Raw genomic sequence first — 24,547 nt, 5'->3', positions numbered from 1 at the left:
GCGAATGTCTGTGTGGCAGCGAATGCAGTTCCAAGGGACAGTGAAAACCAGCTACAGCTTTCAGTGCTGGCAGCTTTCCTGTGGGCGCAATCTCTGGACGTTTCCGATTTCACTGCCGGGCTCTGCCAGAGAGAGATACAGAGTGTTGCCCCATTACCTAGCAAAGCTTTAGTAGAGCGCGAATGTCTGTGTGGCAGCGAATGCAGTTCCAAGGGACAGTGAAAACCAGCTACAGCTTTCAGTGCTGGCAGCTTTCCTGTGGCCGCAATATCTGGACGTTTCCAATTTCACTGCCGGGCACTGGGAGAGAGTCAAACAGAATGTTGCCCCTTTACCAAGCAATGCTTTAGCAGAGCGCGAATGTCTGTGTGGCAGCGAATGCAGTTCCAAGGGAGAGTGAAAACCAGCTACAGCTTTCAGTGCTGGCTGCTTTCCTGTGGGCGCAATCTCTGGACGTTTCCAATTTCACTGCCGGGCTCTGCCAGAGAGAGATACAGAGTGTTGCCCGATTACGAAGCAAAGCTTTAGCACAGCGCGAACGTCTGTGTGGCAGCGAATGTAGTTCCAAGGGACAGTGAAAACCAGCTATAGCATTCAGTGCTGGCAGCTTTCCTGTGGGCGCAATCTCTGGACGTTTCCAATTTCACTGCCGGGCTCTGCCAGAGAGAGATACAGAGTGTTGCCCCATTACGAAGAAATGCTTTAGCACAGCGCGAAAGTCTGTGTGGCAGCGAATGCAGTTCCAAGGGACAGTGAAAACCAGCTACAGCTTTCAGTGCTGGCAGCTTTCCTGTGGGCGCAATCTCTGGACGTTTCCAATTTCACTGCCGGGCACTGGGAGAGAGTCAAACAGAATGTTGCCCCTTTACCAAGCAATGCTTTAGCAGAGCGCGAATGTCTGTGTGGCAGCGAATGCAGTTCCAAGGGACAGTGAAAACCAGCTACAGATTTCAGTGCTGGCTGCTTTCCTGTGGGCGCAATCTCTGGACGTTTCCAATTTCACTGCGGGGCACTGGGAGAGAGTCATACAGAGTGTTGCCCTATTACCTAGCAAAGCTTTTGTAGAGCACGAATGTCTGTGTGGCAGCGAATGCAGTTCCAAGGGACAGTGAAAACCAGCTACAGCTTTCAGTGCTGGCAGCTTTCCTGTGGGCGCAATCTCTGGACGTTTCCAATTTCACTGCCGGGCACTGGGAGAGAGTCAAACAGAATGTTGCCCCTTTACCAAGCAATGCTTTAGCAGAGCGCGAATGTCTGTGTGGCAGCGAATGCAGTTCCAAGGGACAGTGAAAACCAGCTACAGCTTTCAGTGCTGGCAGCTTTCCTGTGGGCGCAATGTCTGGACGTTTCCAATTTCACTGCCGGGCTCTGCCAGAGAGAGATACAGAGTGTTGCCCCATTACCTAGCAAAGCTTTTGTAGAGCGCGAATGTCTGTGTGGCAGCGAATGCAGTTCCAAGGGACAGTGAAAACCAGCTACAGCTTTCAGTGCTGGCAGCTTTCCTGTGGGCTCAATCTCTGGACGTTTCTAATTTCACTGCGGGGCACTGGGAGAGAGTCAAACAGAGTGTTGCCCCATTACCTAGCAAAGCTTTTGTAGAGCGCGAATGTCTGTGTGGCAGCGAATGCAGTTCCAAGGGACAGTGAAAACCAGCTATAGCATTCAGTGCTGGCAGCTTTCCTGTGGGCGCAATCTCTGGACGTTTCCAATTTCACTGCCGGGCTCTGCCAGAGAGAGATACAGAGTGTTGCCCATTACGAAGAAATGCTTTAGCACAGCGCGAAAGTCTGTGTGGCAGCGAATGCAGTTCCAAGGGACAGTGAAAACCAGCTACAGCTTTCAGTGCTGGCAGCTTTCCTGTGGGCGCAATCTCTGGACGTTTCCAATTTCACTGCCGGGCACTGGGAGAGAGTCAAACAGAATGTTGCCCCTTTACCAAGCAATGCTTTAGCACAGCGCGAATGTCTGTGTGGCAGCGAATGCATTTCCAAGGGACAGTGAAAACTAGCTACAGCTTTCAGTGCTGGCAGCTTTCCTGTGGGCGCAATCTCTGGACGTTTCCAATTTCACTGCCGGGCTCTGACAGAGAGAGATACAGAGTGTTGCCCCATTACCTAGCAAAGCTATAGTAGAGCGCGAATGTCTGTCTGGCAGCGAATGCAGTTCCAAGGGACAGTGAAAACCAGCTACAGCTTTCAGTGCTGGCAGCTTTCCTGTGGGTGCAATCTCTGGACGTTTCCAATTTCACTGCCGGGCACTGGGAGAGAGTCAAACAGAGTGTTGCCCCATTACCTAGCAAAGCTTTTGTAGAGCGCGAATGTCTGTGTGGCAGCGAATGCAGTTCCAAGGGACAGTGAAAACCAGCTACAGCTTTCAGTGCTGGCAGCTTTCCTGTGGGCTCAATCTCTGGACGTTTCTAATTTCACTGCGGGGCACTGGGAGAGAGTCAAACAGAGTGTTGCCCCATGACCTAGCAAAGCTTTTGTAGAGCGCGAATGTCTGTGTGGCAGCGAATGCAGTTCCAAGGGACAGTGAAAACCAGCTATAGCATTCAGTGCTGGCAGCTTTCCTGTGGGCGCAATCTCTGGACGTTTCCAATTTGGCAGCCGGGCTCTGCCATAGAGAGATACAGAGTGTTGCCCGATTACGAAGCAAAGCTTTAGCACAGCGCGAACGTCTGTGTGGCAGCGAATGTAGTTCCAAGGGACAGTGAAAACCAGCTACAGCTTTCAGTGCTGGCAGCTTTCCTGTGGGCGCAATCTCTGGACGTTTCCAATTTGGCAGCGGGGCTCTGTCACAGAGAGATACAGTGTTGCCCCATTAGGAAGAAATGCTTTAGCACAGCGCGAAAGTCTGTGTGGCAGTGAATGCAGTTCCAAGGGAGAGTGAAAACCAGCTACAGCTTTCAGTGCTGGCAGCTTTCCTGTGGGCACAATCTCTCGACGTTTCCAATTTCACTGCGGGGCACTGGGAGAGAGTCATACAGAGTGTTGCCCTATTACCTAGCAAAGCTTTTGTAGAGCGCGAATGTCTGTGTGGCAGCGAATGCAGTTCCAAGGGACAGTGAAAACCAGCTACAGCTTTCAGTGCTGGCAGCTTTCCTGTGGCCGCAATATCTGGACGTTTCCGATTTCACTGCCGGGCACTGGGAGTGAGTCAAACAGAATGTTGCCCCTTTACCAAGCAATGCTTTAGCAGAGCGCGAATGTCTGTGTGGCAGCGAATGCAGTTCCAAGGGAGAGTGAAAACCAGCTACAGCTTTCAGTGCTGGCTGCTTTCCTGTGGGCGCAACCTCTGGACGTTTCCAATTTCACTGCCGGGCTCTGCCAGAGAGAGATACAGAGTGTTGCCCGATTACGAAGCAAAGCTTTAGCACAGCGCGAACGTCTGTGTGGCAGCGAATGTAGTTCCAAGGGACAGTGAAAACCAGCTATAGCATTCAGTGCTGGCAGCTTTCCTGTGGGCGCAATCTCTGGACGTTTCCAATTTCACTGCCGGGCTCTGCCAGAGAGAGATACAGAGTGTTGCCCCATTACGAAGAAATGCTTTAGCACAGCGCGAAAGTCTGTGTGGCAGCGAATGCAGTTCCAAGGGACAGTGAAAACCAGCTACAGCTTTCAGTGCTGGCAGCTTTCCTGTGGGCGCAATCTCTGGACGTTTCCAATTTCACTGCCGGGCACTGGGAGAGAGTCAAACAGAATGTTGCCCCTTTACCAAGCAATGCTTTAGCAGAGCGCGAATGTCTGTGTGGCAGCGAATGCAGTTCCAAGGGACAGTGAAAACCAGCTACAGCTTTCAGTGCTGGCAGCTTTCCTGTGGGCGCAATCTCTGGACGTTTCCGATTTCACTGCCGGGCTCTGCCAGAGAGAGATACAGAGTGTTGCCCCATTACCTAGCAAAGCTTTAGTAGAGCGCGAATGTCTGTGTGGCAGCGAATGCAGTTCCAAGGGACAGTGAAAACCAGCTACAGCTTTCAGTGCTGGCAGCTTTCCTGTGGCCGCAATATCTGGACGTTTCCAATTTCACTGCCGGGCACTGGGAGAGAGTCAAACAGAATGTTGCCCCTTTACCAAGCAATGCTTTAGCAGAGCGCGAATGTCTGTGTGGCAGCGAATGCAGTTCCAAGGGACAGTGAAAACCAGCTACAGCTTTAAGTGCTGGCTGCTTTCCTGTGGGCGCAATCTCTGGACGTTTCCAATTTCACTGCCGGGCTCTGCCAGAGAGAGATACAGAGTGTTGCCCGATTACGAAGCAAAGCTTTAGCACAGCGCGAACGTCTGTGTGGCAGCGAATGTAGTTCCAAGGGACAGTGAAAACCAGCTATAGCATTCAGTGCTGGCAGCTTTCCTGTGGGCGCAATCTCTGGACGTTTCCAATTTCACTGCCGGGCTCTGCCAGAGAGAGATACAGAGTGTTGCCCCATTACGAAGAAATGCTTTAGCACAGCGCGAAAGTCTGTGTGGCAGTGAATGCAGTTCCAAGGGAGAGTGAAAACCAGCTACAGCTTTCAGTGCTGGCAGCTTTCCTGTGGGCACAATCTCTCGACGTTTCCAATTTCACTGCGGGGCACTGGGAGAGAGTCATACAGAGTGTTGCCCTATTACCTAGCAAAGCTTTTGTAGAGCGCGAATGTCTGTGTGGCAGCGAATGCAGTTCCAAGGGACAGTGAAAACCAGCTACAGCTTTCAGTGCTGGCAGCTTTCCTGTGGGCGCAATCTCTGGACGTTTCCGATTTCACTGCCGGGCTCTGCCAGAGAGAGATACAGAGTGTTGCCCCATTACCTAGCAAAGCTTTAGTAGAGCGCGAATGTCTGTGTGGCAGCGAATGCAGTTCCAAGGGACAGTGAAAACCAGCTACAGCTTTCAGTGCTGGCAGCTTTCCTGTGGCCGCAATATCTGGACGTTTCCAATTTCACTGCCGGGCTCTGCCAGAGAGAGATACAGAGTGTTGCCCGATTACGAAGCAAAGCTTTAGCACAGCGCGAACGTCTGTGTGGCAGCGAATGTAGTTCCAAGGGACAGTGAAAACCAGCTATAGCATTCAGTGCTGGCAGCTTTCCTGTGGGCGCAATCTCTGGACGTTTCCAATTTCACTGCCGGGCTCTGCCAGAGAGAGATACAGAGTGTTGCCCCATTACGAAGAAATGCTTTAGCACAGCGCGAAAGTCTGTGTGGCAGCGAATGCAGTTCCAAGGGACAGTGAAAACCAGCTACAGCTTTCAGTGCTGGCAGCTTTCCTGTGGGCGCAATCTCTGGACGTTTCCAATTTCACTGCCGGGCACTGGGAGAGAGTCAAACAGAATGTTGCCCCTTTACCAAGCAATGCTTTAGCAGAGCGCGAATGTCTGTGTGGCAGCGAATGCATTTCCAAGGGACAGTGAAAACCAGCTACAGCTTTCAGTGCTGGCAGCTTTCCTGTGGGCGCAATCTCTGGACGTTTCCAATTTCACTGCCGGGCTCTGCCAGAGAGAGATACAGAGTGTTGCCCCATTACCTAGCAAAGCTATAGTAGAGCGCGAATGTCTGTCTGGCAGCGAATGCAGTTCCAAGGGACAGTGAAAACCAGCTACAGCTTTCAGTGCTGGCAGCTTTCCTGTGGGCGCAATCTCTGGACGTTTCCAATTTCACTGCCGGGCACTGGGAGAGAGTCAAACAGAGTGTTGCCCCATTACCTAGCAAAGCTTTTGTAGAGCGCGAATGTCTGTGTGGCAGCGAATGCAGTTCCAAGGGACAGTGAAAACCAGCTACAGCTTTCAGTGCTGGCAGCTTTCCTGTGGGCTCAATCTCTGGACGTTTCTAATTTCACTGCGGGGCACTGGGAGAGAGTCAAACAGAGTGTTGCCCCATTACCTAGCAAAGCTTTTGTAGAGCGCGAATGTCTGTGTGGCAGCGAATGCAGTTCCAAGGGACAGTGAAAACCAGCTATAGCATTCAGTGCTGGCAGCTTTCCTGTGGGCGCAATCTCTGGACGTTTCCAATTTGGCAGCCGGGCTCTGCCATAGAGAGATACAGAGTGTTGCCCGATTACGAAGCAAAGCTTTAGCACAGCGCGAACGTCTGTGTGGCAGCGAATGTAGTTCCAAGGGACAGTGAAAACCAGCTACAGCTTTCAGTGCTGGCAGCTTTCCTGTGGGCGCAATCTCTGGACGTTTCCAATTTCACTGCGGGGCACTGGGAGAGAGTCATACAGAGTGTTGCCCTATTACCTAGCAAAGCTTTTGTAGAGCGCGAATGTCTGTGTGGCAGCGAATGCAGTTCCAAGGGACAGTGAAAACCAGCTACAGCTTTCAGTGCTGGCAGCTTTCCTGTGGGCGCAATCTCTGGACGTTTCCAATTTCACTGCCGGGCACTGGGAGAGAGTCAAACAGAATGTTGCCCCTTTACCAAGCAATGCTTTAGCAGAGCGCGAATGTCTGTGTGGCAGCGAATGCAGTTCCAAGGGACAGTGAAAACCAGCTACAGCTTTCAGTGCTGGCAGCTTTCCTGTGGGCGCAATGTCTGGACGTTTCCAATTTCACTGCCGGGCTCTGCCAGAGAGAGATACAGAGTGTTGCCCCATTACCTAGCAAAGCTTTTGTAGAGCGCGAATGTCTGTGTGGCAGCGAATGCAGTTCCAAGGGACAGTGAAAACCAGCTACAGCTTTCAGTGCTGGCAGCTTTCCTGTGGGCGCAATCTCTGGACGTTTCCAATTTCACTGCCGGGCACTGGGAGAGAGTCAAACAGAATGTTGCCCCTTTACCAAGCAATGCTTTAGCACAGCGCGAATGTCTGTGTGGCAGCGAATGCATTTCCAAGGGACAGTGAAAACCAGCTACAGCTTTCAGTGCTGGCAGCTTTCCTGTGGGCGCAATCTCTGGACGTTTCCAATTTCACTGCCGGGCTCTGCCAGAGAGAGATACAGAGTGTTGCCCCATTACCTAGCAAAGCTATAGTAGAGCGCGAATGTCTGTCTGGCAGCGAATGCAGTTCCAAGGGACAGTGAAAACCAGCTACAGCTTTCAGTGCTGGCAGCTTTCCTGTGGGCGCAATCTCTGGACGTTTCCAATTTCACTGCCGGGCACTGGGAGAGAGTCAAACAGAGTGTTGCCCCATTACCTAGCAAAGCTTTTGTAGAGCGCGAATGTCTGTGTGGCAGCGAATGCAGTTCCAAGGGACAGTGAAAACCAGCTACAGCTTTCAGTGCTGGCAGCTTTCCTGTGGGCTCAATCTCTGGACGTTTCTAATTTCACTGCGGGGCACTGGGAGAGAGTCAAACAGAGTGTTGCCCCATTACCTAGCAAAGCTTTTGTAGAGCGCGAATGTCTGTGTGGCAGCGAATGCAGTTCCAAGGGACAGTGAAAACCAGCTATAGCATTCAGTGCTGGCAGCTTTCCTGTGGGCGCAATCTCTGGACGTTTCCAATTTGGCAGCCGGGCTCTGCCATAGAGAGATACAGAGTGTTGCCCGATTACGAAGCAAAGCTTTAGCACAGCGCGAACGTCTGTGTGGCAGCGAATGTAGTTCCAAGGGACAGTGAAAACCAGCTACAGCTTTCAGTGCTGGCAGCTTTCCTGTGGGCGCAATCTCTGGACGTTTCCAATTTCACTGCCGGGCACTGGGAGAGAGTCAAACAGAATGTTGCCCCTTTACCAAGCAATGCTTTAGCAGAGCGCGAATGTCTGTGTGGCAGCGAATGCAGTTCCAAGGGACAGTGAAAACCAGCTACAGCTTTCAGTGCTGGCAGCTTTCCTGTGGGCGCAATCTCTGGACGTTTCCAATTTCACTGCCGGGCTCTGCCAGAGAGAGATACAGAGTGTTGCCCCATTACCTAGCAAAGCTATAGTAGAGCGCGAATGTCTGTGTGGCAGCGAATGCAGTTCCAAGGGACAGTGAAAACCAGCTACAGCTTTCAGTGCTGGCAGCTTTCCTGTGGGCGCAATCTCTGGACGTTTCCAATTTCACTGCCGGGCACTGGGAGAGAGTCAAACAGAGTGTTGCCCCATTACCTAGCAAAGCTTTTGTAGAGCGCGAATGTCTGTGTGGCAGCGAATGCAGTTCCAAGGGACAGTGAAAACCAGCTACAGCTTTCAGTGCTGGCAGCTTTCCTGTGGGCGCAATCTCTGGACGTTTCCAATTTCACTGCGGGGCACTGGGAGAGAGTCAAACAGAGTGTTGCCCCATTACCTAGCAAAGCTTTTGTAGAGCGCGAATGTCTGTGTGGCAGCGAATGCAGTTCCAAGGGACAGTGAAAACCAGCTATAGCATTCAGTGCTGGCAGCTTTCCTGTGGGCGCAATCTCTGGACGTTTCCAATTTGGCAGCCGGGCTCTGCCATAGAGAGATACAGAGTGTTGCCCGATTACGAAGCAAAGCTTTAGCACAGCGCGAACGTCTGTGTGGCAGCGAATGTAGTTCCAAGGGACAGTGAAAACCAGCTACAGCTTTCAGTGCTGGCAGCTTTCCTGTGGGCGCAATCTCTGGACGTTTCCAATTTCAATGCGGGGCACTGGGAGAGAGTCATACAGAGTGTTGCCCTATTACCTAGCAAAGCTTTTGTAGAGCGCGAATGTCTGTGTGGCAGCGAATGCAGTTCCAAGGGACAGTGAAAACCAGCTACAGCTTTCAGTGCTGGCAGCTTTCCTGTGGGCGCAATCTCTGGACGTTTCCAATTTCACTGCCGGGCACTGGGAGAGAGTCAAACAGAATGTTGCCCCTTTACCAAGCAATGCTTTAGCAGAGCGCGAATGTCTGTGTGGCAGCGAATGCAGTTCCAAGGGACAGTGAAAACCAGCTACAGCTTTCAGTGCTGGCAGCTTTCCTGTGGGCGCAATGTCTGGACGTTTCCAATTTCACTGCCGGGCTGTGCCAGAGAGAGATACAGAGTGTTGCCCCATTACCTAGCAAAGCTTTTGTAGAGCGCGAATGTCTGTGTGGCAGCGAATGCAGTTCCAAGGGACAGTGAAAACCAGCTACAGCTTTCAGTGCTGGCAGCTTTCCTGTGGGCGCAATCTCTGGACGTTTCCAATTTCACTGCCGGGCACTGGGAGAGAGTCAAACAGAATGTTGCCCCTTTACCAAGCAATGCTTTAGCACAACGCGAATGTCTGTGTGGCAGCGAATGCATTTCCAAGGGACAGTGAAAACCAGCTACAGCTTTCAGTGCTGGCAGCTTTCCTGTGGGCGCAATCTCTGGACGTTTCCAATTTCACTGCCGGGCTCTGCCAGAGAGAGATACAGAGTGTTGCCCCATTACCTAGCAAAGCTTTTGTAGAGCGCGAATGTCTGTGTGGCAGCGAATGCAGTTCCAAGGGACAGTGAAAACCAGCTACAGCTTTCAGTGCTGGCAGCTTTCCTGTGGGCTCAGTCTCTGGACGTTTCTAATTTCACTGCGGGGCACTGGGAGAGAGTCAAACAGAGTGTTGCCCCATTACCTAGCAAAGCTTTTGTAGAGCGCGAATGTCTGTGTGGCAGCGAATGCAGTTCCAAGGGACAGTGAAAACCAGCTATAGCATTCAGTGCTGGCAGCTTTCCTGTGGGCGCAATCTCTGGACGTTTCCAATTTGGCAGCCGGGCTCTGCCATAGAGAGATACAGAGTGTTGCCCGATTACGAAGCAAAGCTTTAGCACAGCGCGAACGTCTGTGTGGCAGCGAATGTAGTTCCAAGGGACAGTGAAAACCAGCTACAGCTTTCAGTGCTGGCAGCTTTCCTGTGGGCGCAAGGTCTGGACGTTTCCAATTTCACTGCCGGGCACTGGGAGAGAGTCAAACAGAGTGTTGCCCCATTGCGTAGCAAAGCTTTTGTAGAGCGCGAATGTCTGTGTGGCAGCGAATGCAGTTCCAAGGGAGAGTGAAAACCAGCTACAGATTTCAGTGCTGGCAGCTTTCCTGTGGGCGCAATCTCTGGACGTTTCCAATTTGGCAGCCGGGCTCTGTCACAGAGAGATACAGTGTTGCCCCATTAGGAAGAAATGCTTTAGCACAGCGCGAAAGTCTGTGTGGCAGTGAATGCAGTTCCAAGGGAGAGTGAAAACCAGCTACAGCTTTCAGTGCTGGCAGCTTTCCTGTGGGCACAATCTCTCGACGTTTCCAATTTCACTGCGGGGCACTGGGAGAGAGTCATACAGAGTGTTGCCCTATTACCTAGCAAAGCTTTTGTAGAGCGCGAATGTCTGTGTGGCAGCGAATGCAGTTCCAAGGGACAGTGAAAACCAGCTACAGCTTTCAGTGCTGGCAGCTTTCCTGTGGGCGCAATCTCTGGACGTTTCCGATTTCACTGCCGGGCTCTGCCAGAGAGAGATACAGAGTGTTGCCCCATTACCTAGCAAAGCTTTAGTAGAGCGCGAATGTCTGTGTGGCAGCGAATGCAGTTCCAAGGGACAGTGAAAACCAGCTACAGCTTTCAGTGCTGGCAGCTTTCCTGTGGCCGCAATATCTGGACGTTTCCAATTTCACTGCCGGGCTCTGCCAGAGAGAGATACAGAGTGTTGCCCGATTACGAAGCAAAGCTTTAGCACAGCGCGAACGTCTGTGTGGCAGCGAATGTAGTTCCAAGGGACAGTGAAAACCAGCTATAGCATTCAGTGCTGGCAGCTTTCCTGTGGGCGCAATCTCTGGACGTTTCCAATTTCACTGCCGGGCTCTGCCAGAGAGAGATACAGAGTGTTGCCCCATTACGAAGAAATGCTTTAGCACAGCGCGAAAGTCTGTGTGGCAGCGAATGCAGTTCCAAGGGACAGTGAAAACCAGCTACAGCTTTCAGTGCTGGCAGCTTTCCTGTGGGCGCAATCTCTGGACGTTTCCAATTTCACTGCCGGGCACTGGGAGAGAGTCAAACAGAATGTTGCCCCTTTACCAAGCAATGCTTTAGCAGAGCGCGAATGTCTGTGTGGCAGCGAATGCATTTCCAAGGGACAGTGAAAACCAGCTACAGCTTTCAGTGCTGGCAGCTTTCCTGTGGGCGCAATCTCTGGACGTTTCCAATTTCACTGCCGGGCTCTGCCAGAGAGAGATACAGAGTGTTGCCCCATTACCTAGCAAAGCTATAGTAGAGCGCGAATGTCTGTCTGGCAGCGAATGCAGTTCCAAGGGACAGTGAAAACCAGCTACAGCTTTCAGTGCTGGCAGCTTTCCTGTGGGCGCAATCTCTGGACGTTTCCAATTTCACTGCCGGGCACTGGGAGAGAGTCAAACAGAGTGTTGCCCCATTACCTAGCAAAGCTTTTGTAGAGCGCGAATGTCTGTGTGGCAGCGAATGCAGTTCCAAGGGACAGTGAAAACCAGCTACAGCTTTCAGTGCTGGCAGCTTTCCTGTGGGCTCAATCTCTGGACGTTTCTAATTTCACTGCGGGGCACTGGGAGAGAGTCAAACAGAGTGTTGCCCCATTACCTAGCAAAGCTTTTGTAGAGCGCGAATGTCTGTGTGGCAGCGAATGCAGTTCCAAGGGACAGTGAAAACCAGCTATAGCATTCAGTGCTGGCAGCTTTCCTGTGGGCGCAATCTCTGGACGTTTCCAATTTGGCAGCCGGGCTCTGCCATAGAGAGATACAGAGTGTTGCCCGATTACGAAGCAAAGCTTTAGCACAGCGCGAACGTCTGTGTGGCAGCGAATGTAGTTCCAAGGGACAGTGAAAACCAGCTACAGCTTTCAGTGCTGGCAGCTTTCCTGTGGGCGCAATCTCTGGACGTTTCCAATTTCACTGCGGGGCACTGGGAGAGAGTCATACAGAGTGTTGCCCTATTACCTAGCAAAGCTTTTGTAGAGCGCGAATGTCTGTGTGGCAGCGAATGCAGTTCCAAGGGACAGTGAAAACCAGCTACAGCTTTCAGTGCTGACAGCTTTCCTGTGGGCGCAATCTCTGGACGTTTCCAATTTCACTGCCGGGCACTGGGAGAGAGTCAAACAGAATGTTGCCCCTTTACCAAGCAATGCTTTAGCAGAGCGCGAATGTCTGTGTGGCAGCGAATGCAGTTCCAAGGGACAGTGAAAACCAGCTACAGCTTTCAGTGCTGGCAGCTTTCCTGTGGGCGCAATGTCTGGACGTTTCCAATTTCACTGCCGGGCTCTGCCAGAGAGAGATACAGAGTGTTGCCCCATTACCTAGCAAAGCTTTTGTAGAGCGCGAATGTCTGTGTGGCAGCGAATGCAGTTCCAAGGGACAGTGAAAACCAGCTACAGCTTTCAGTGCTGGCAGCTTTCCTGTGGGCGCAATCTCTGGACGTTTCCAATTTCACTGCCGGGCACTGGGAGAGAGTCAAACAGAATGTTGCCCCTTTACCAAGCAATGCTTTAGCACAGCGCGAATGTCTGTGTGGCAGCGAATGCATTTCCAAGGGACAGTGAAAACCAGCTACAGCTTTCAGTGCTGGCAGCTTTCCTGTGGGCGCAATCTCTGGACGTTTCCAATTTCACTGCCGGGCTCTGCCAGAGAGAGATACAGAGTGTTGCCCCATTACCTAGCAAAGCTATAGTAGAGCGCGAATGTCTGTCTGGCAGCGAATGCAGTTCCAAGGGACAGTGAAAACCAGCTACAGCTTTCAGTGCTGGCAGCTTTCCTGTGGGCGCAATCTCTGGACGTTTCCAATTTCACTGCCGGGCACTGGGAGAGAGTCAAACAGAGTGTTGCCCCATTACCTAGCAAAGCTTTTGTAGAGCGCGAATGTCTGTGTGGCAGCGAATGCAGTTCCAAGGGACAGTGAAAACCAGCTACAGCTTTCAGTGCTGGCAGCTTTCCTGTGGGCTCAATCTCTGGACGTTTCTAATTTCACTGCGGGGCACTGGGAGAGAGTCAAACAGAGTGTTGCCCCATTACCTAGCAAAGCTTTTGTAGAGCGCGAATGTCTGTGTGGCAGCGAATGCAGTTCCAAGGGACAGTGAAAACCAGCTATAGCATTCAGTGCTGGCAGCTTTCCTGTGGGCGCAATCTCTGGACGTTTCCAATTTGGCAGCCGGGCTCTGCCATAGAGAGATACAGAGTGTTGCCCGATTACGAAGCAAAGCTTTAGCACAGCGCGAACGTCTGTGTGGCAGCGAATGTAGTTCCAAGGGACAGTGAAAACCAGCTACAGCTTTCAGTGCTGGCAGCTTTCCTGTGGGCGCAAGGTCTGGACGTTTCCAATTTCACTGCCGGGCACTGGGAGAGAGTCAAACAGAGTGTTGCCCCATTGCCTAGCAAAGCTTTTGTAGAGCGCGAATGTCTGTGTGGCAGCGAATGCAGTTCCAAGGGACAGTGAAAACCAGCTACAGATTTCAGTGCTGGCAGCTTTCCTGTGGGCGCAATCTCTGGACGTTTCCAATTTGGCAGCCGGGCTCTGTCACAGAGAGATACAGTGTTGCCCCATTAGGAAGAAATGCTTTAGCACAGCGCGAAAGTCTGTGTGGCAGTGAATGCAGTTCCAAGGGAGAGTGAAAACCAGCTACAGCTTTCAGTGCTGGCAGCTTTCCTGTGGGCACAATCTCTCGACGTTTCCAATTTCACTGCGGGGCACTGGGAGAGAGTCATACAGAGTGTTGCCCTATTACCTAGCAAAGCTTTTGTAGAGCGCGAATGTCTGTGTGGCAGCGAATGCAGTTCCAAGGGACAGTGAAAACCAGCTACAGCTTTCAGTGCTGGCAGCTTTCCTGTGGGCGCAATCTCTGGACGTTTCCGATTTCACTGCCGGGCTCTGCCAGAGAGAGATACAGAGTGTTGCCCCATTACCTAGCAAAGCTTTAGTAGAGCGCGAATGTCTGTGTGGCAGCGAATGCAGTTCCAAGGGACAGTGAAAACCAGCTACAGCTTTCAGTGCTGGCAGCTTTCCTGTGGCCGCAATATCTGGACGTTTCCAATTTCACTGCCGGGCACTGGGAGAGAGTCAAACAGAATGTTGCCCCTTTACCAAGCAATGCTTTAGCAGAGCGCGAATGTCTGTGTGGCAGCGAATGCAGTTCCAAGGGAGAGTGAAAACCAGCTACAGCTTTCAGTGCTGGCTGCTTTCCTGTGGGCGCAATCTCTGGACGTTTCCAATTTCACTGCCGGGCTCTGCCAGAGAGAGATACAGAGTGTTGCCCGATTACGAAGCAAAGCTTTAGCACAGCGCGAACGTCTGTGTGGCAGCGAATGTAGTTCCAAGGGACAGTGAAAACCAGCTATAGCATTCAGTGCTGGCAGCTTTCCTGTGGGCGCAATCTCTGGACGTTTCCAATTTCACTGCCGGGCTCTGCCAGAGAGAGATACAGATTGTTGCCCCATTACGAAGAAACGCTTTAGCACAGCGCGAAAGTCTGTGTGGCAGCGAATGCAGTTCCAAGGGACAGTGAAAACCAGCTACAGCTTTCAGTGCTGGCAGCTTTCCTGTGGGCGCAATCTCTGGACGTTTCCAATTTCACTGCCGGGCACTGGGAGAGAGTCAAACAGAATGTTGCCCCTTTACCAAGCAATGCTTTAGCAGAGCGCGAATGTCTGTGTGGCAGCGAATGCAGTTCCAAGGGACAGTGAAAACCAGCTACAGCTTTCAGTGCTGGCTGCTTTCCTGTGGGCGCAATCTCTGGACGTTTCCAATTTCACTGCGGGGCACTGGGAGAGAGTCATACAGAGTGTTGCCCTATTACCTAGCAAAGCTTTTGTAGAGCGCGAATGTCTGTGTGGCAGCGAATGCAGTTCCAAGGGACAGTGAAAACCAGCTACAGCTTTCAGTGCTGGCAGCTTTCCTGTGGGCGCAATCTCTGGACGTTTCCAATTTCACTGCCGGGCACTGGGAGAGAGTCAAACAGAATGTTGCCCCTTTACCAAGCAATGCTTTAGCATAGCGCGAATGTCTGTGTGGCAGCGAATGCAGTTCCAAGGGACAGTGAAAACCAGCTACAGCTTTCAGTGCTGGCAGCTTTCCTGTGGGCGCAATGTCTGGACGTTTCCAATTTCACTGCCGGGCTCTGCCAGAGAGAGATACAGAGTGTTGCCCCATTACCTAGCAAAGCTTTTGTAGAGCGCGAATGTCTGTGTGGCAGCGAATGCAGTTCCAAGGGACAGTGAAAACCAGCTACAGCTTTCAGTGCTGGCAGCTTTCCTGTGGGCGCAATCTCTGGACGTTTCCAATTTCACTGCCGGGCACTGGGAGAGAGTCAAACAGAATGTTGCCCCTTTACCAAGCAATGCTTTAGCACAGCGCGAATGTCTGTGTGGCAGCGAATGCATTTCCAAGGGACAGTGAAAACCAGCTACAGCTTTCAGTGCTGGCAGCTTTCCTGTGGGCGCAATCTCTGGACGTTTCCAATTTCACTGCCGGGCTCTGCCAGAGAGAGATACAGAGTGTTGCCCCATTACCTAGCAAAGCTATAGTAGAGCGCGAATGTCTGTCTGGCAGCGAATGCAGTTCCAAGGGACAGTGAAAACCAGCTACAGCTTTCAGTGCTGGCAGCTTTCCTGTGGGCGCAATCTCTGGACGTTTCCAATTTCACTGCCGGGCACTGGGAGAGAGTCAAACAGAGTGTTGCCCCATTACCTAGCAAAGCTTTTGTAGAGCGCGAATGTCTGTGTGGCAGCGAATGCAGTTCCAAGGGACAGTGAAAACCAGCTACAGCTTTCAGTGCTGGCAGCTTTCCTGTGGGCTCAATCTCTGGACGTTTCTAATTTCACTGCGGGGCACTGGGAGAGAGTCAAACAGAGTGTTGCCCCATTACCTAGCAAAGCTTTTGTAGAGCGCGAATGTCTGTGTGGCAGCGAATGCAGTTCCAAGGGACAGTGAAAACCAGCTATAGCATTCAGTGCTGGCAGCTTTCCTGTGGGCGCAATCTCTGGACGTTTCCAATTTGGCAGCCGGGCTCTGCCATAGAGAGATACAGAGTGTTGACCGATTACGAAGCAAAGCTTTAGCACAGCGCGAACGTCTGTGTGGCAGCGAATGTAGTTCCAAGGGACAGTGAAAACCAGCTACAGCTTTCAGTGCTGGCAGCTTTCCTGTGGGCGCAAGGTCTGGACGTTTCCAATTTCACTGCCGGGCACTGGGAGAGAGTCAAACAGAGTGTTGCCCCATTGCCTAGCAAAGCTTTTGTAGAGCGCGAATGTCTGTGTGGCAGCGAATGCAGTTCCAAGGGACAGTGAAAACCAGCTACAGATTTCAGTGCTGGCAGCTTTCCTGTGGGCGCAATCTCTGGACGTTTCCAATTTGGCAGCCGGGCTCTGTCACAGAGAGATACAGTGTTGCCCCATTAGGAAGAAATGCTTTAGCACAGCGCGAAAGTCTGTGTGGCAGTGAATGCAGTTCCAAGGGAGAGTGAAAACCAGCTACAGCTTTCAGTGCTGGCAGCTTTCCTGTGGGCACAATCTCTCGACGTTTCCAATTTCACTGCGGGGCACTGGGAGAGAGTCATACAGAGTGTTGCCCTATTACCTAGCAAAGCTTTTGTAGAGCGCGAATGTCTGTGTGGCAGCGAATGCAGTTCCAAGGGACAGTGAAAACCAGCTACAGCTTTCAGTGCTGGCAGCTTTCCTGTGGGCGCAATCTCTGGACGTTTCCGATTTCACTGCCGGGCTCTGCCAGAGAGAGATACAGAGTGTTGCCCCATTACCTAGCAAAGCTTTAGTAGAGCGCGAATGTCTGTGTGGCAGCGAATGCAGTTCCAAGGGACAGTGAAAACCAGCTACAGCTTTCAGTGCTGGCAGCTTTCCTGTGGCCGCAATATCTGGACGTTTCCAATTTCACTGCCGGGCACTGGGAGAGAGTCAAACAGAATGTTGCCCCTTTACCAAGCAATGCTTTAGCAGAGCGCGAATGTCTGTGTGGCAGCGAATGCAGTTCCAAGGGAGAGTGAAAACCAGCTACAGCTTTCAGTGCTGGCTGCTTTCCTGTGGGCGCAATCTCTGGACGTTTCCAATTTCACTGCCGGGCTCTGCCAGAGAGAGATACAGAGTGTTGCCCGATTACGAAGCAAAGCTTTAGCACAGCGCGAACGTCTGTGTGGCAGCGAATGTAGTTCCAAGGGACAGTGAAAACCAGCTATAGCATTCAGTGCTGGCAGCTTTCCTGTGGGCGCAATCTCTGGACGTTTCCAATTTCACTGCCGGGCTCTGCCAGAGAGAGATACAGAGTGTTGCCCCATTACGAAGAAACGCTTTAGCACAGCGCGAAAGTCTGTGTGGCAGCGAATGCAGTTCCAAGGGACAGTGAAAACCAGCTACAGCTTTCAGTGCTGGCAGCTTTCCTGTGGGCGCAATCTCTGGACGTTTCCAATTTCACTGCCGGGCACTGGGAGAGAGTCAAACAGAATGTTGCCCCTTTACCAAGCAATGCTTTAGCAGAGCGCGAATGTCTGTGTGGCAGCGAATGCAGTTCCAAGGGACAGTGAAAACCAGCTACAGCTTTCAGTGCTGGCTGCTTTCCTGTGGGCGCAATCTCTGGACGTTTCCAATTTCACTGCGGGGCACTGGGAGAGAGTCATACAGAGTGTTGCCCTATTACCTAGCAAAGCTTTTGTAGAGCGCGAATGTCTGTGTGGCAGCGAATGCAGTTCCAAGGGACAGTGAAAACCAGCTACAGCTTTCAGTGCTGGCAGCTTTCCTGTGGGCGCAATCTCTGGACGTTTCCAATTTCACTGCCGGGCACTGGGAGAGAGTCAAACAGAATGTTGCCCCTTTACCAAGCAATGCTTTAGCATAGCGCGAATGTCTGTGTGGCAGCGAATGCAGTTCCAAGGGACAGTGAAAACCAGCTACAGCTTTCAGTGCTGGCAGCTTTCCTGTGGGCGCAATGTCTGGACGTTTCCAATTTCACTGCCGGGCTCTGCCAGAGAGAGATACAGAGTGTTGCCCCATTACCTAGCAAAGCTTTTGTAGAGCGCGAATGTCTGTGTGGCAGCGAATGCAGTTCCAAGGGACAGTGAAAACCAGCTACAGCTTTCAGTGCTGGCAGCTTTCCTGTGAGCTCAATCTCTGGACGTTTCTAATTTCACTGCGGGGCACTGGGAGAGAGTCAAACAGAGTGTTGCCCCATTACCTAGCAAAGCTTTTGTAGAGCGCGAATGTCTGTGTGGCAGCGAATGCAGTTCCAAGGGACAGTGAAAACCAGCTATAGCATTCAGTGCTGGCAGCTTTCCTGTGGGCGCAATCTCTGGACGTTTCCAATTTGGCAGCCGGGCTCTGCCATAGAGAGATACAGAGTGTTGCCCGATTACGAAGCAAAGCTTTAGCACAGCGCGAACGTCTGTGTGGCAGTGAATGTAGTTCCAAGGGACAGTGAAAACCAGCTACAGCTTTCAGTGCTGGCAGCTTTCCTGTGGGCGCAAGGTCTGGACGTTTCCAATTTCACTGCCGGGCACTGGGAGAGAGTCAAACAGAGTGTTGCCCCATTGCCTAGCAAAGCTTTTGTAGAGCGCGAATGTCTGTGTGGCAGCGAATGCAGTTCCAAGGGACAGTGAAAACCAGCTACAGCTTTCAGTGCTGGCAGCTTTCCTGTGGGCGCAATCTCTGGACGTTTCCAATTTGGCAGCCGTGCTCTGTCACAGAGAGATACAGTGTTGCCCCATTAGGAAGAAATGCTTTAGCACAACGCGAAAGTCTGTGTGGCAGTGAATGCAGTTCCAAGGGAGAGTGAAAACCAGCTACAGCTTTCAGTGCTGGCAGCTTTCCTGTGGGCACAATCTCTCGACGTTTCCAATTTCACTGCGGGGCACTGGGAGAGAGTCATACAGAGTGTTGCCCTATTACCTAGCAAAGCTTTTGTAGAGCGCGAATGTCTGTGTGGCAGCGAATGCAGTTCCAAGGGACAGTGAAAACCAGCTACAGCTTTCAGTGCTGGCAGCTTTCCTGTGGGCGCAATCTCTGGACGTTTCCAATTTCACTGCGGGGCACTGGGAGAGAGTCAAACAGAGTGTTGCCCCATGACCTAGCAAAGCTTTTCTAGAGCGCGAATGTCTGTGTGGCAGCGAATGCAGTTCCAAGGGACAGTGAAAACCAGCTACAGCTTTCAGTGCTGGCTGCTTTCCTGTGGGCGCAATCTCTGGACGTTTCCAATTTGGCAGCCGGGCTCTGCCAGAGAGAGATACAGAGTGTTGCCCGATTACGAAGCAAAGCTTTAGCACAGCGCGAACGTCTGTGTGGCAGCGAATGTAGTTCCAAGCGACAGTGAAAACCAGCTACAGCTTTCAGTGCTGGCAGCTTTCCTGTGGGCGCAATCTCTGGACGTTTCCAATTTCACTGCCGGGCTCTGCCAGAGAGAGATACAGAGTGTTGCCCCATTACCTAGCAAAGCTTTTGTAGAGCGCGAATGTCTGTGTGGCAGCGAATGCAGTTCCAAGGGACAGTGAAAACCAGCTACAGCTTTCAGTGCTGCCAGCTTTGCTGTGGGCTCAATCTGTGAACGTTTCCAATTTGTCAGCCGGGCTCTGTCAGATGGAGATAAAGAGTGTTGTCCCATTACCTAGCAAAGCTTTTGTAGAGCGCGAATGTCTGTGTGGCAGCGAATGCACTTCCAAGGGACAGTGAAAACCAGCTACTGCTTTCACTGCTGGCTGCTTTCCTGTGGGCGCAATCTCTAGACGTTTCCAATTTCACTGCCGGGCTCTGCCAGAGAGAGATACAGAGTGTTGCCCTATTACGAAGCAAATCTTTAGCACAGCGCGAACGTCTGTGTGGCAGCGAATGTAGTTCCAAGGGACAGTGAAAACCAGCTACAGCTTTCAGTGCTGGCAGCTTTCCTGTGGGCGCAATCTCTGGACGTTTCCAATTTCACTGCCGGGCACTGGGAGAGAGTCAAACAGAGTGTTGCCCCATTACCTAGCAAAGCTTTTGTAGAGCGCGAATGTCTGTGTGGCAGCGAATGCAGTTCCAAGGGAGAGTGAAAACCAGCTACAGCTTTCAGTGCTGGCAGCTTTCCGGTGGGCGCAATCTCTGGACGTTTCCAATTTCACTGCTGGGCACTGGGAGAGAGTCAAACAGAATGTTGCCCCTTTACCAAGCAATGCTTTAGCAGAGCGCGAATGTCTGTGTGGCAGCGAATGCAGTTCCAAGGGACAGTGAAAACCAGCTACAGCTTTCAGTGCTGGCAGCTTTCCTGTGGGCGCAATCTCTGGACGTTTCCAATTTCACTGCGGGGCACTGGGATAGAGTCAAACAGAGTGTTGCCCCATTACCTAGCAAAGCTTTTGTAGAGCGCGAATGTCTGTGTGGCAGCCAATGCAGTTCCAAGAGACAGTGAAAACCAGCTACAGCTTTCAGTGCTGTCAGCTTTCCTGTGGGCGCAATCTCTGGACGTTTCCAATTTCACTGCGGGGCACTGGGAGAGAGTCAAACAGAGTGTTGCCCCATTACCTAGCAAAGCTATAGCAGAGCGCGAATGTCTGTGTGGCAGCGAATGCAGTTCCAAGGGACAGTGAAAACCAGCTACAGCTTTCAGTGCTGGCTGCTTTCCTGTGGGCGCAATCTCTGGACGTTTCCAATTTGGCAGCCGGGCTCTGCCAGAGAGAGATACAGAGTGTTGCCCGATTACGAAGCAAAGCTTTAGCACAGCGCGAACGTCTGTGTGGCAGCGCATGTAGTTCCAAGCGACAGTGAAAACCAGCTACAGCTTTCAGTGCTGGCTGCTTTCCTGTGGGCGCAATCTCTGGACGTTTCTAATTTCACTGCTGGGCACTGGGAGAGAGTCAAACAGAGTGTTGCCCCTTTACCAAGCAATGCTTTAGCAGAGCGCGAATGTCTGTGTGGCAGCGAATGCAGTTCCAAGGGACAGTGAAAACCAGCTACAGCTTTCAGTGCTGACAGCTTTCCTGTGGGCGCAATATCTGGACGTTTCCAATTTCACTGCCGGGCACTGGGAGAGAGTCAAACAGAGTGTTGCCCCATTGCCTAGCAAAGCTTTTGTAGAGCGCGAATGTCTGTGTGGCAGCGAATGCATTTCCAATGGAGAGTGGAAACCAGCTACAGCTTTCAGTGCTGGCAGCTTTCCTGTGGGCGCAATCTCTGGACGTTTCCAATTTCACTGCCGGGCTCTGCCAGAGAGAGATACAGAGTGTTGCCCGATTACGAAGCAAAGCTTTAGCACAGCGCGAACGTCTGTGTGGCAGCGCATGTAGTTCCAAGGGACAGTGAAAACCAGCTATAGCATTCAGTGCTGGCAGCTTTCCTGTGGGCGCAATCTCTGGACGTTTCCAATTTCACTGCCGGACTCTGCCAGAGAGAGATACAGAGTGTTGCCCCATTACCTAGCAAAGCTATAATAGAGCGCGAATGTCTGTGTGGCAGCGAATGCAGTTCCAAGGGACAGTGAAAACCAGCTACAGCTTTCAGTGCTGGCAGCTTTCCTGTGGGCGCAATCTCTGGACGTTTCCAATTTCACTGCCGGGCACTGGGAGAGAGTCAAACAGAATGTTGCCCCTTTACCAAGCAATGCTTTAGCAGAGCGCGAATGTCTGTGTGGCAGCGAATGCAGTTCCAAGGGACAGTGAAAACCAGCTACAGCTTTAAGTGCTGGCTACTTTCTTATGGGCTCAATCTCTGGACGTTTCCAATTTCACTGCGGGGCACTGGGAGAGAGTCATACAGAGTGTTGCCCTATTACCTAGCAAAGCTTTTGTAGAGAGCGAATGTCTGTGTGGCAGCGAATGCAGTTCCAAGCGACAGTGAAAACCAGCTACAGCTTTCAGTGCTGGCAGCTTTCCTGTGGGCGCAATCTCTGGACGTTTCCAATTTCACTGCCGGGCACTGGGAGAGAGTCAAACAGAATGTTGCCCCTTTACCAAGCAATGCTTTAGCAGAGCGCGAATGTCTGTGTGGCAGCGAATGCAGTTCCAAGGGACAGTGAAAACCAGCTACAGCTTTCAGTGCTGGCAGCTTTCCTGTGGGCGCAATCTCTGGACGTTTCCAATTTCACTGCCGGGCTCTGCCAGAGAGAGATACAGAGTGTTGCCCCATTACCTAGCAAAGCTATAGTAGAGCGCGAATGTCTGTGTGGCAGCGAATGCAGTTCCAAGGGACAGTGAAAACCAGCTACAGCTTTCAGTGCTGGCAGCTTTCCTGTGGGCGCAATCTCTGGACGTTTCCAATTTCACTGCCGGGCACTGGGAGAGAGTCAAACAGAGTGTTGCCCCATTACCTAGCAAAGCTATAGTAGAGCGCGAATGTCTGTGTGGCAGCAAATGCAGTTCCAAGGGACAGTGAAAACCAGCTACAGCTTTCAGTGCTGGCAGCTTTCCTGTGGGCGCAATCTCTGGACGTTTCCAATTTCACTGCGGGGCACTGGGAGAGAGTCAAACAGAGTGTTGCCCCATTACCTAGCAAAGCTTTTGTAGAGCGCGAATGTCTGTGTGGCAGCGAATGCAGTTCCAAGGGACAGTGAAAACCAGCTACAGCTTTCAGTGCTGGCAGCTTTCCTGTGGGCGCAATCCCTGGACGTTTCCAATTTCACTGCGGGGCACTGGGAGAGAGTCAAACAGAGTGTTGCCCCATGACCTAGCAAAGCTTTTGTAGAGCGCGAATGTCTGTGTGGCAGCGAATGCAGTTCCAAGGGACAGTGAAAACCAGCTACAGCTTTCAGTGCTGGCTGCTTTCCTGTGGGCGCAATCTCTGGACGTTTCCAATTTGGCAGCCGGGCTCTGCCAGAGAGAGATACAGAGTGTTGCCCGATTACGAAGCAAAGCTTTAGCACAGCGCGAACGTCTGTGTGGCAGCGCATGTAGTTCCAAGCGACAGTGAAAACCAGCTACAGCTTTCAGTGCTGGCTGCTTTCCTGTGGGCGCAATCTCTGGATGTTTCTAATTTCACTGCCGGGCACTGGGAGAGAGTCAAACAGAGTGTTGCCCCTTTACCAAGCAATGCTTTAGCAGAGCGCGAATGTCTGTGTGGCAGCGAATGCAGTTCCAAGGGACAGTGAAAACCAGCTACAGCTTTCAGTGCTGGCAGCTTTCCTGTGGGCGCAATATCTGGACGTTTCCAATTTCACTGCCGGGCACTGGGAGAGAGTCAAACAGAGTGTTGCCCCATTGCCTAGCAAAGCTTTTGTAGAGCGCGAATGTCTGTGTGGCAGCGAATGCAGTTCCAAGGGAGAGTGAAAACCAGCTACAGCTTTCAGTGGTGGCAGCTTTCCTGTGGGCGCAATCTCTGGACGTTTCCAATTTCAATGCCGGGCTCTGTCTCAGAGAGATACAGTGTTGCTCCATTAGGAAGAAATGCTTTAGCACAGCGCAAAAGTCTGTGTGGCAGCGAATGCAGTTCCAAGGGACAGTGAAAACCAGCTACAGCTTTCAGTGCTGGCAGCTTTCCTGTGGGCGCAATCTCTGGACGTTTCCAATTTCACTGCGGGCCACTGAGAGAGAGTCATACAGCGTGTTGCCCCATTACCTAGCAAAGCTTTAACAGAGCGCGAATGTCTGTGTGGCAGCGAATGCAGTTCCAATGGAGAGTGGAAACCAGCTACAGCTTTCAGTGCTGGCAGCTTTCCTGTGGGCGCAATCTCTGGACGTTTCCAATTTCACTGCCGGGCTCTGCCAGAGAGAGATACAGAGTGTTGCCCGATTACGAAGCAAATCTTTAGCACAGCGCGAACGTCTGTGTGGCAGCGCATGTAGTTCCAAGGGACAGTGAAAACCAGCTATAGCATTCAGTGCTGGCAGCTTTCCTGTGGGCGCAATCTCTGGACGTTTCCAATTTCACTGCCGGACTCTGCCAGAGAGAGATACAGAGTGTTGCCCCATTACCTAGCAAAGCTATAATAGAGCGCGAATGTCTGTGTGGCAGCGAATGCAGTTCCAAGGGACAGTGAAAACCAGCTACAGCTTTCAGTGCTGGCTGCTTTCTTGTGGGCTCAATCTCTGGACGTTTCCAATTTCACTGCGGGGCACTGGGAGAGAGTCATACAGAGTGTTGCCCTATTACCTAGCAAAGCTTTTGTAGAGAGCGAATGTCTGTGTGGCAGCGAATGCAGTTCCAAGGGACAGTGAAAACCAGCTACAGCTTTCAGTGCTGGCAGCTTTCCTGTGGGCGCAATCTCTGGACGTTTCCAATTTCACTGCCGGGCACTGGGAGAGAGTCAAACAGAATGTTGCCCCTTTACCAAGCAATGCTTTAGCACAGCGCGAATGTCTGTGTGGCAGCGAATGCATTTCCAAGGGACAGTGAAAACCAGCTACAGCTTTCAGTGCTGGCAGCTTTCCTGTGGGCGCAATCTCTGGACGTTTCCAATTTCACTGCCGGGCTCTGCCAGAGAGAGATACAGAGTGTTGCCCCATTACCTAGCAAAGCTATAGTAGAGCGCGAATGTCTGTGTGGCAGCGAATGCAGTTCCAAGGGACAGTGAAAACCAGCTACAGCTTTCAGTGCTGGCAGCTTTCCTGTGGGCGCAATCTCTGGACGTTTCCAATTTCACTGCCGGGCACTGGGAGATAGTCAAACAGAGTGTTGCCCCATTACCTAGCAAAGCTTTTGTAGAGCGCGAATGTCTGTGTGGCAGCGAATGCAGTTCCAAGGGACAGTGAAAACCAGCTACAGCTTTCAGTGCTGGCAGCTTTCCTGTGGGCTCAATCTCTGGACGTTTCTAATTTCACTGCGGGGCACTGGGAGAGAGTCAAACAGAGTGTTGCCCCATTACCTAGCAAAGCTTTTGTA

This window comes from Mycteria americana, chromosome 2 (genome assembly GCF_035582795.1).
Source record: "Mycteria americana isolate JAX WOST 10 ecotype Jacksonville Zoo and Gardens chromosome 2, USCA_MyAme_1.0, whole genome shotgun sequence".
Classification (NCBI taxonomy): Eukaryota; Metazoa; Chordata; class Aves; order Ciconiiformes; family Ciconiidae; genus Mycteria; species Mycteria americana.
The sequence above is the reverse complement of the archived record's forward strand: the minus strand, read 5'-3'. Positions refer to the sequence as shown.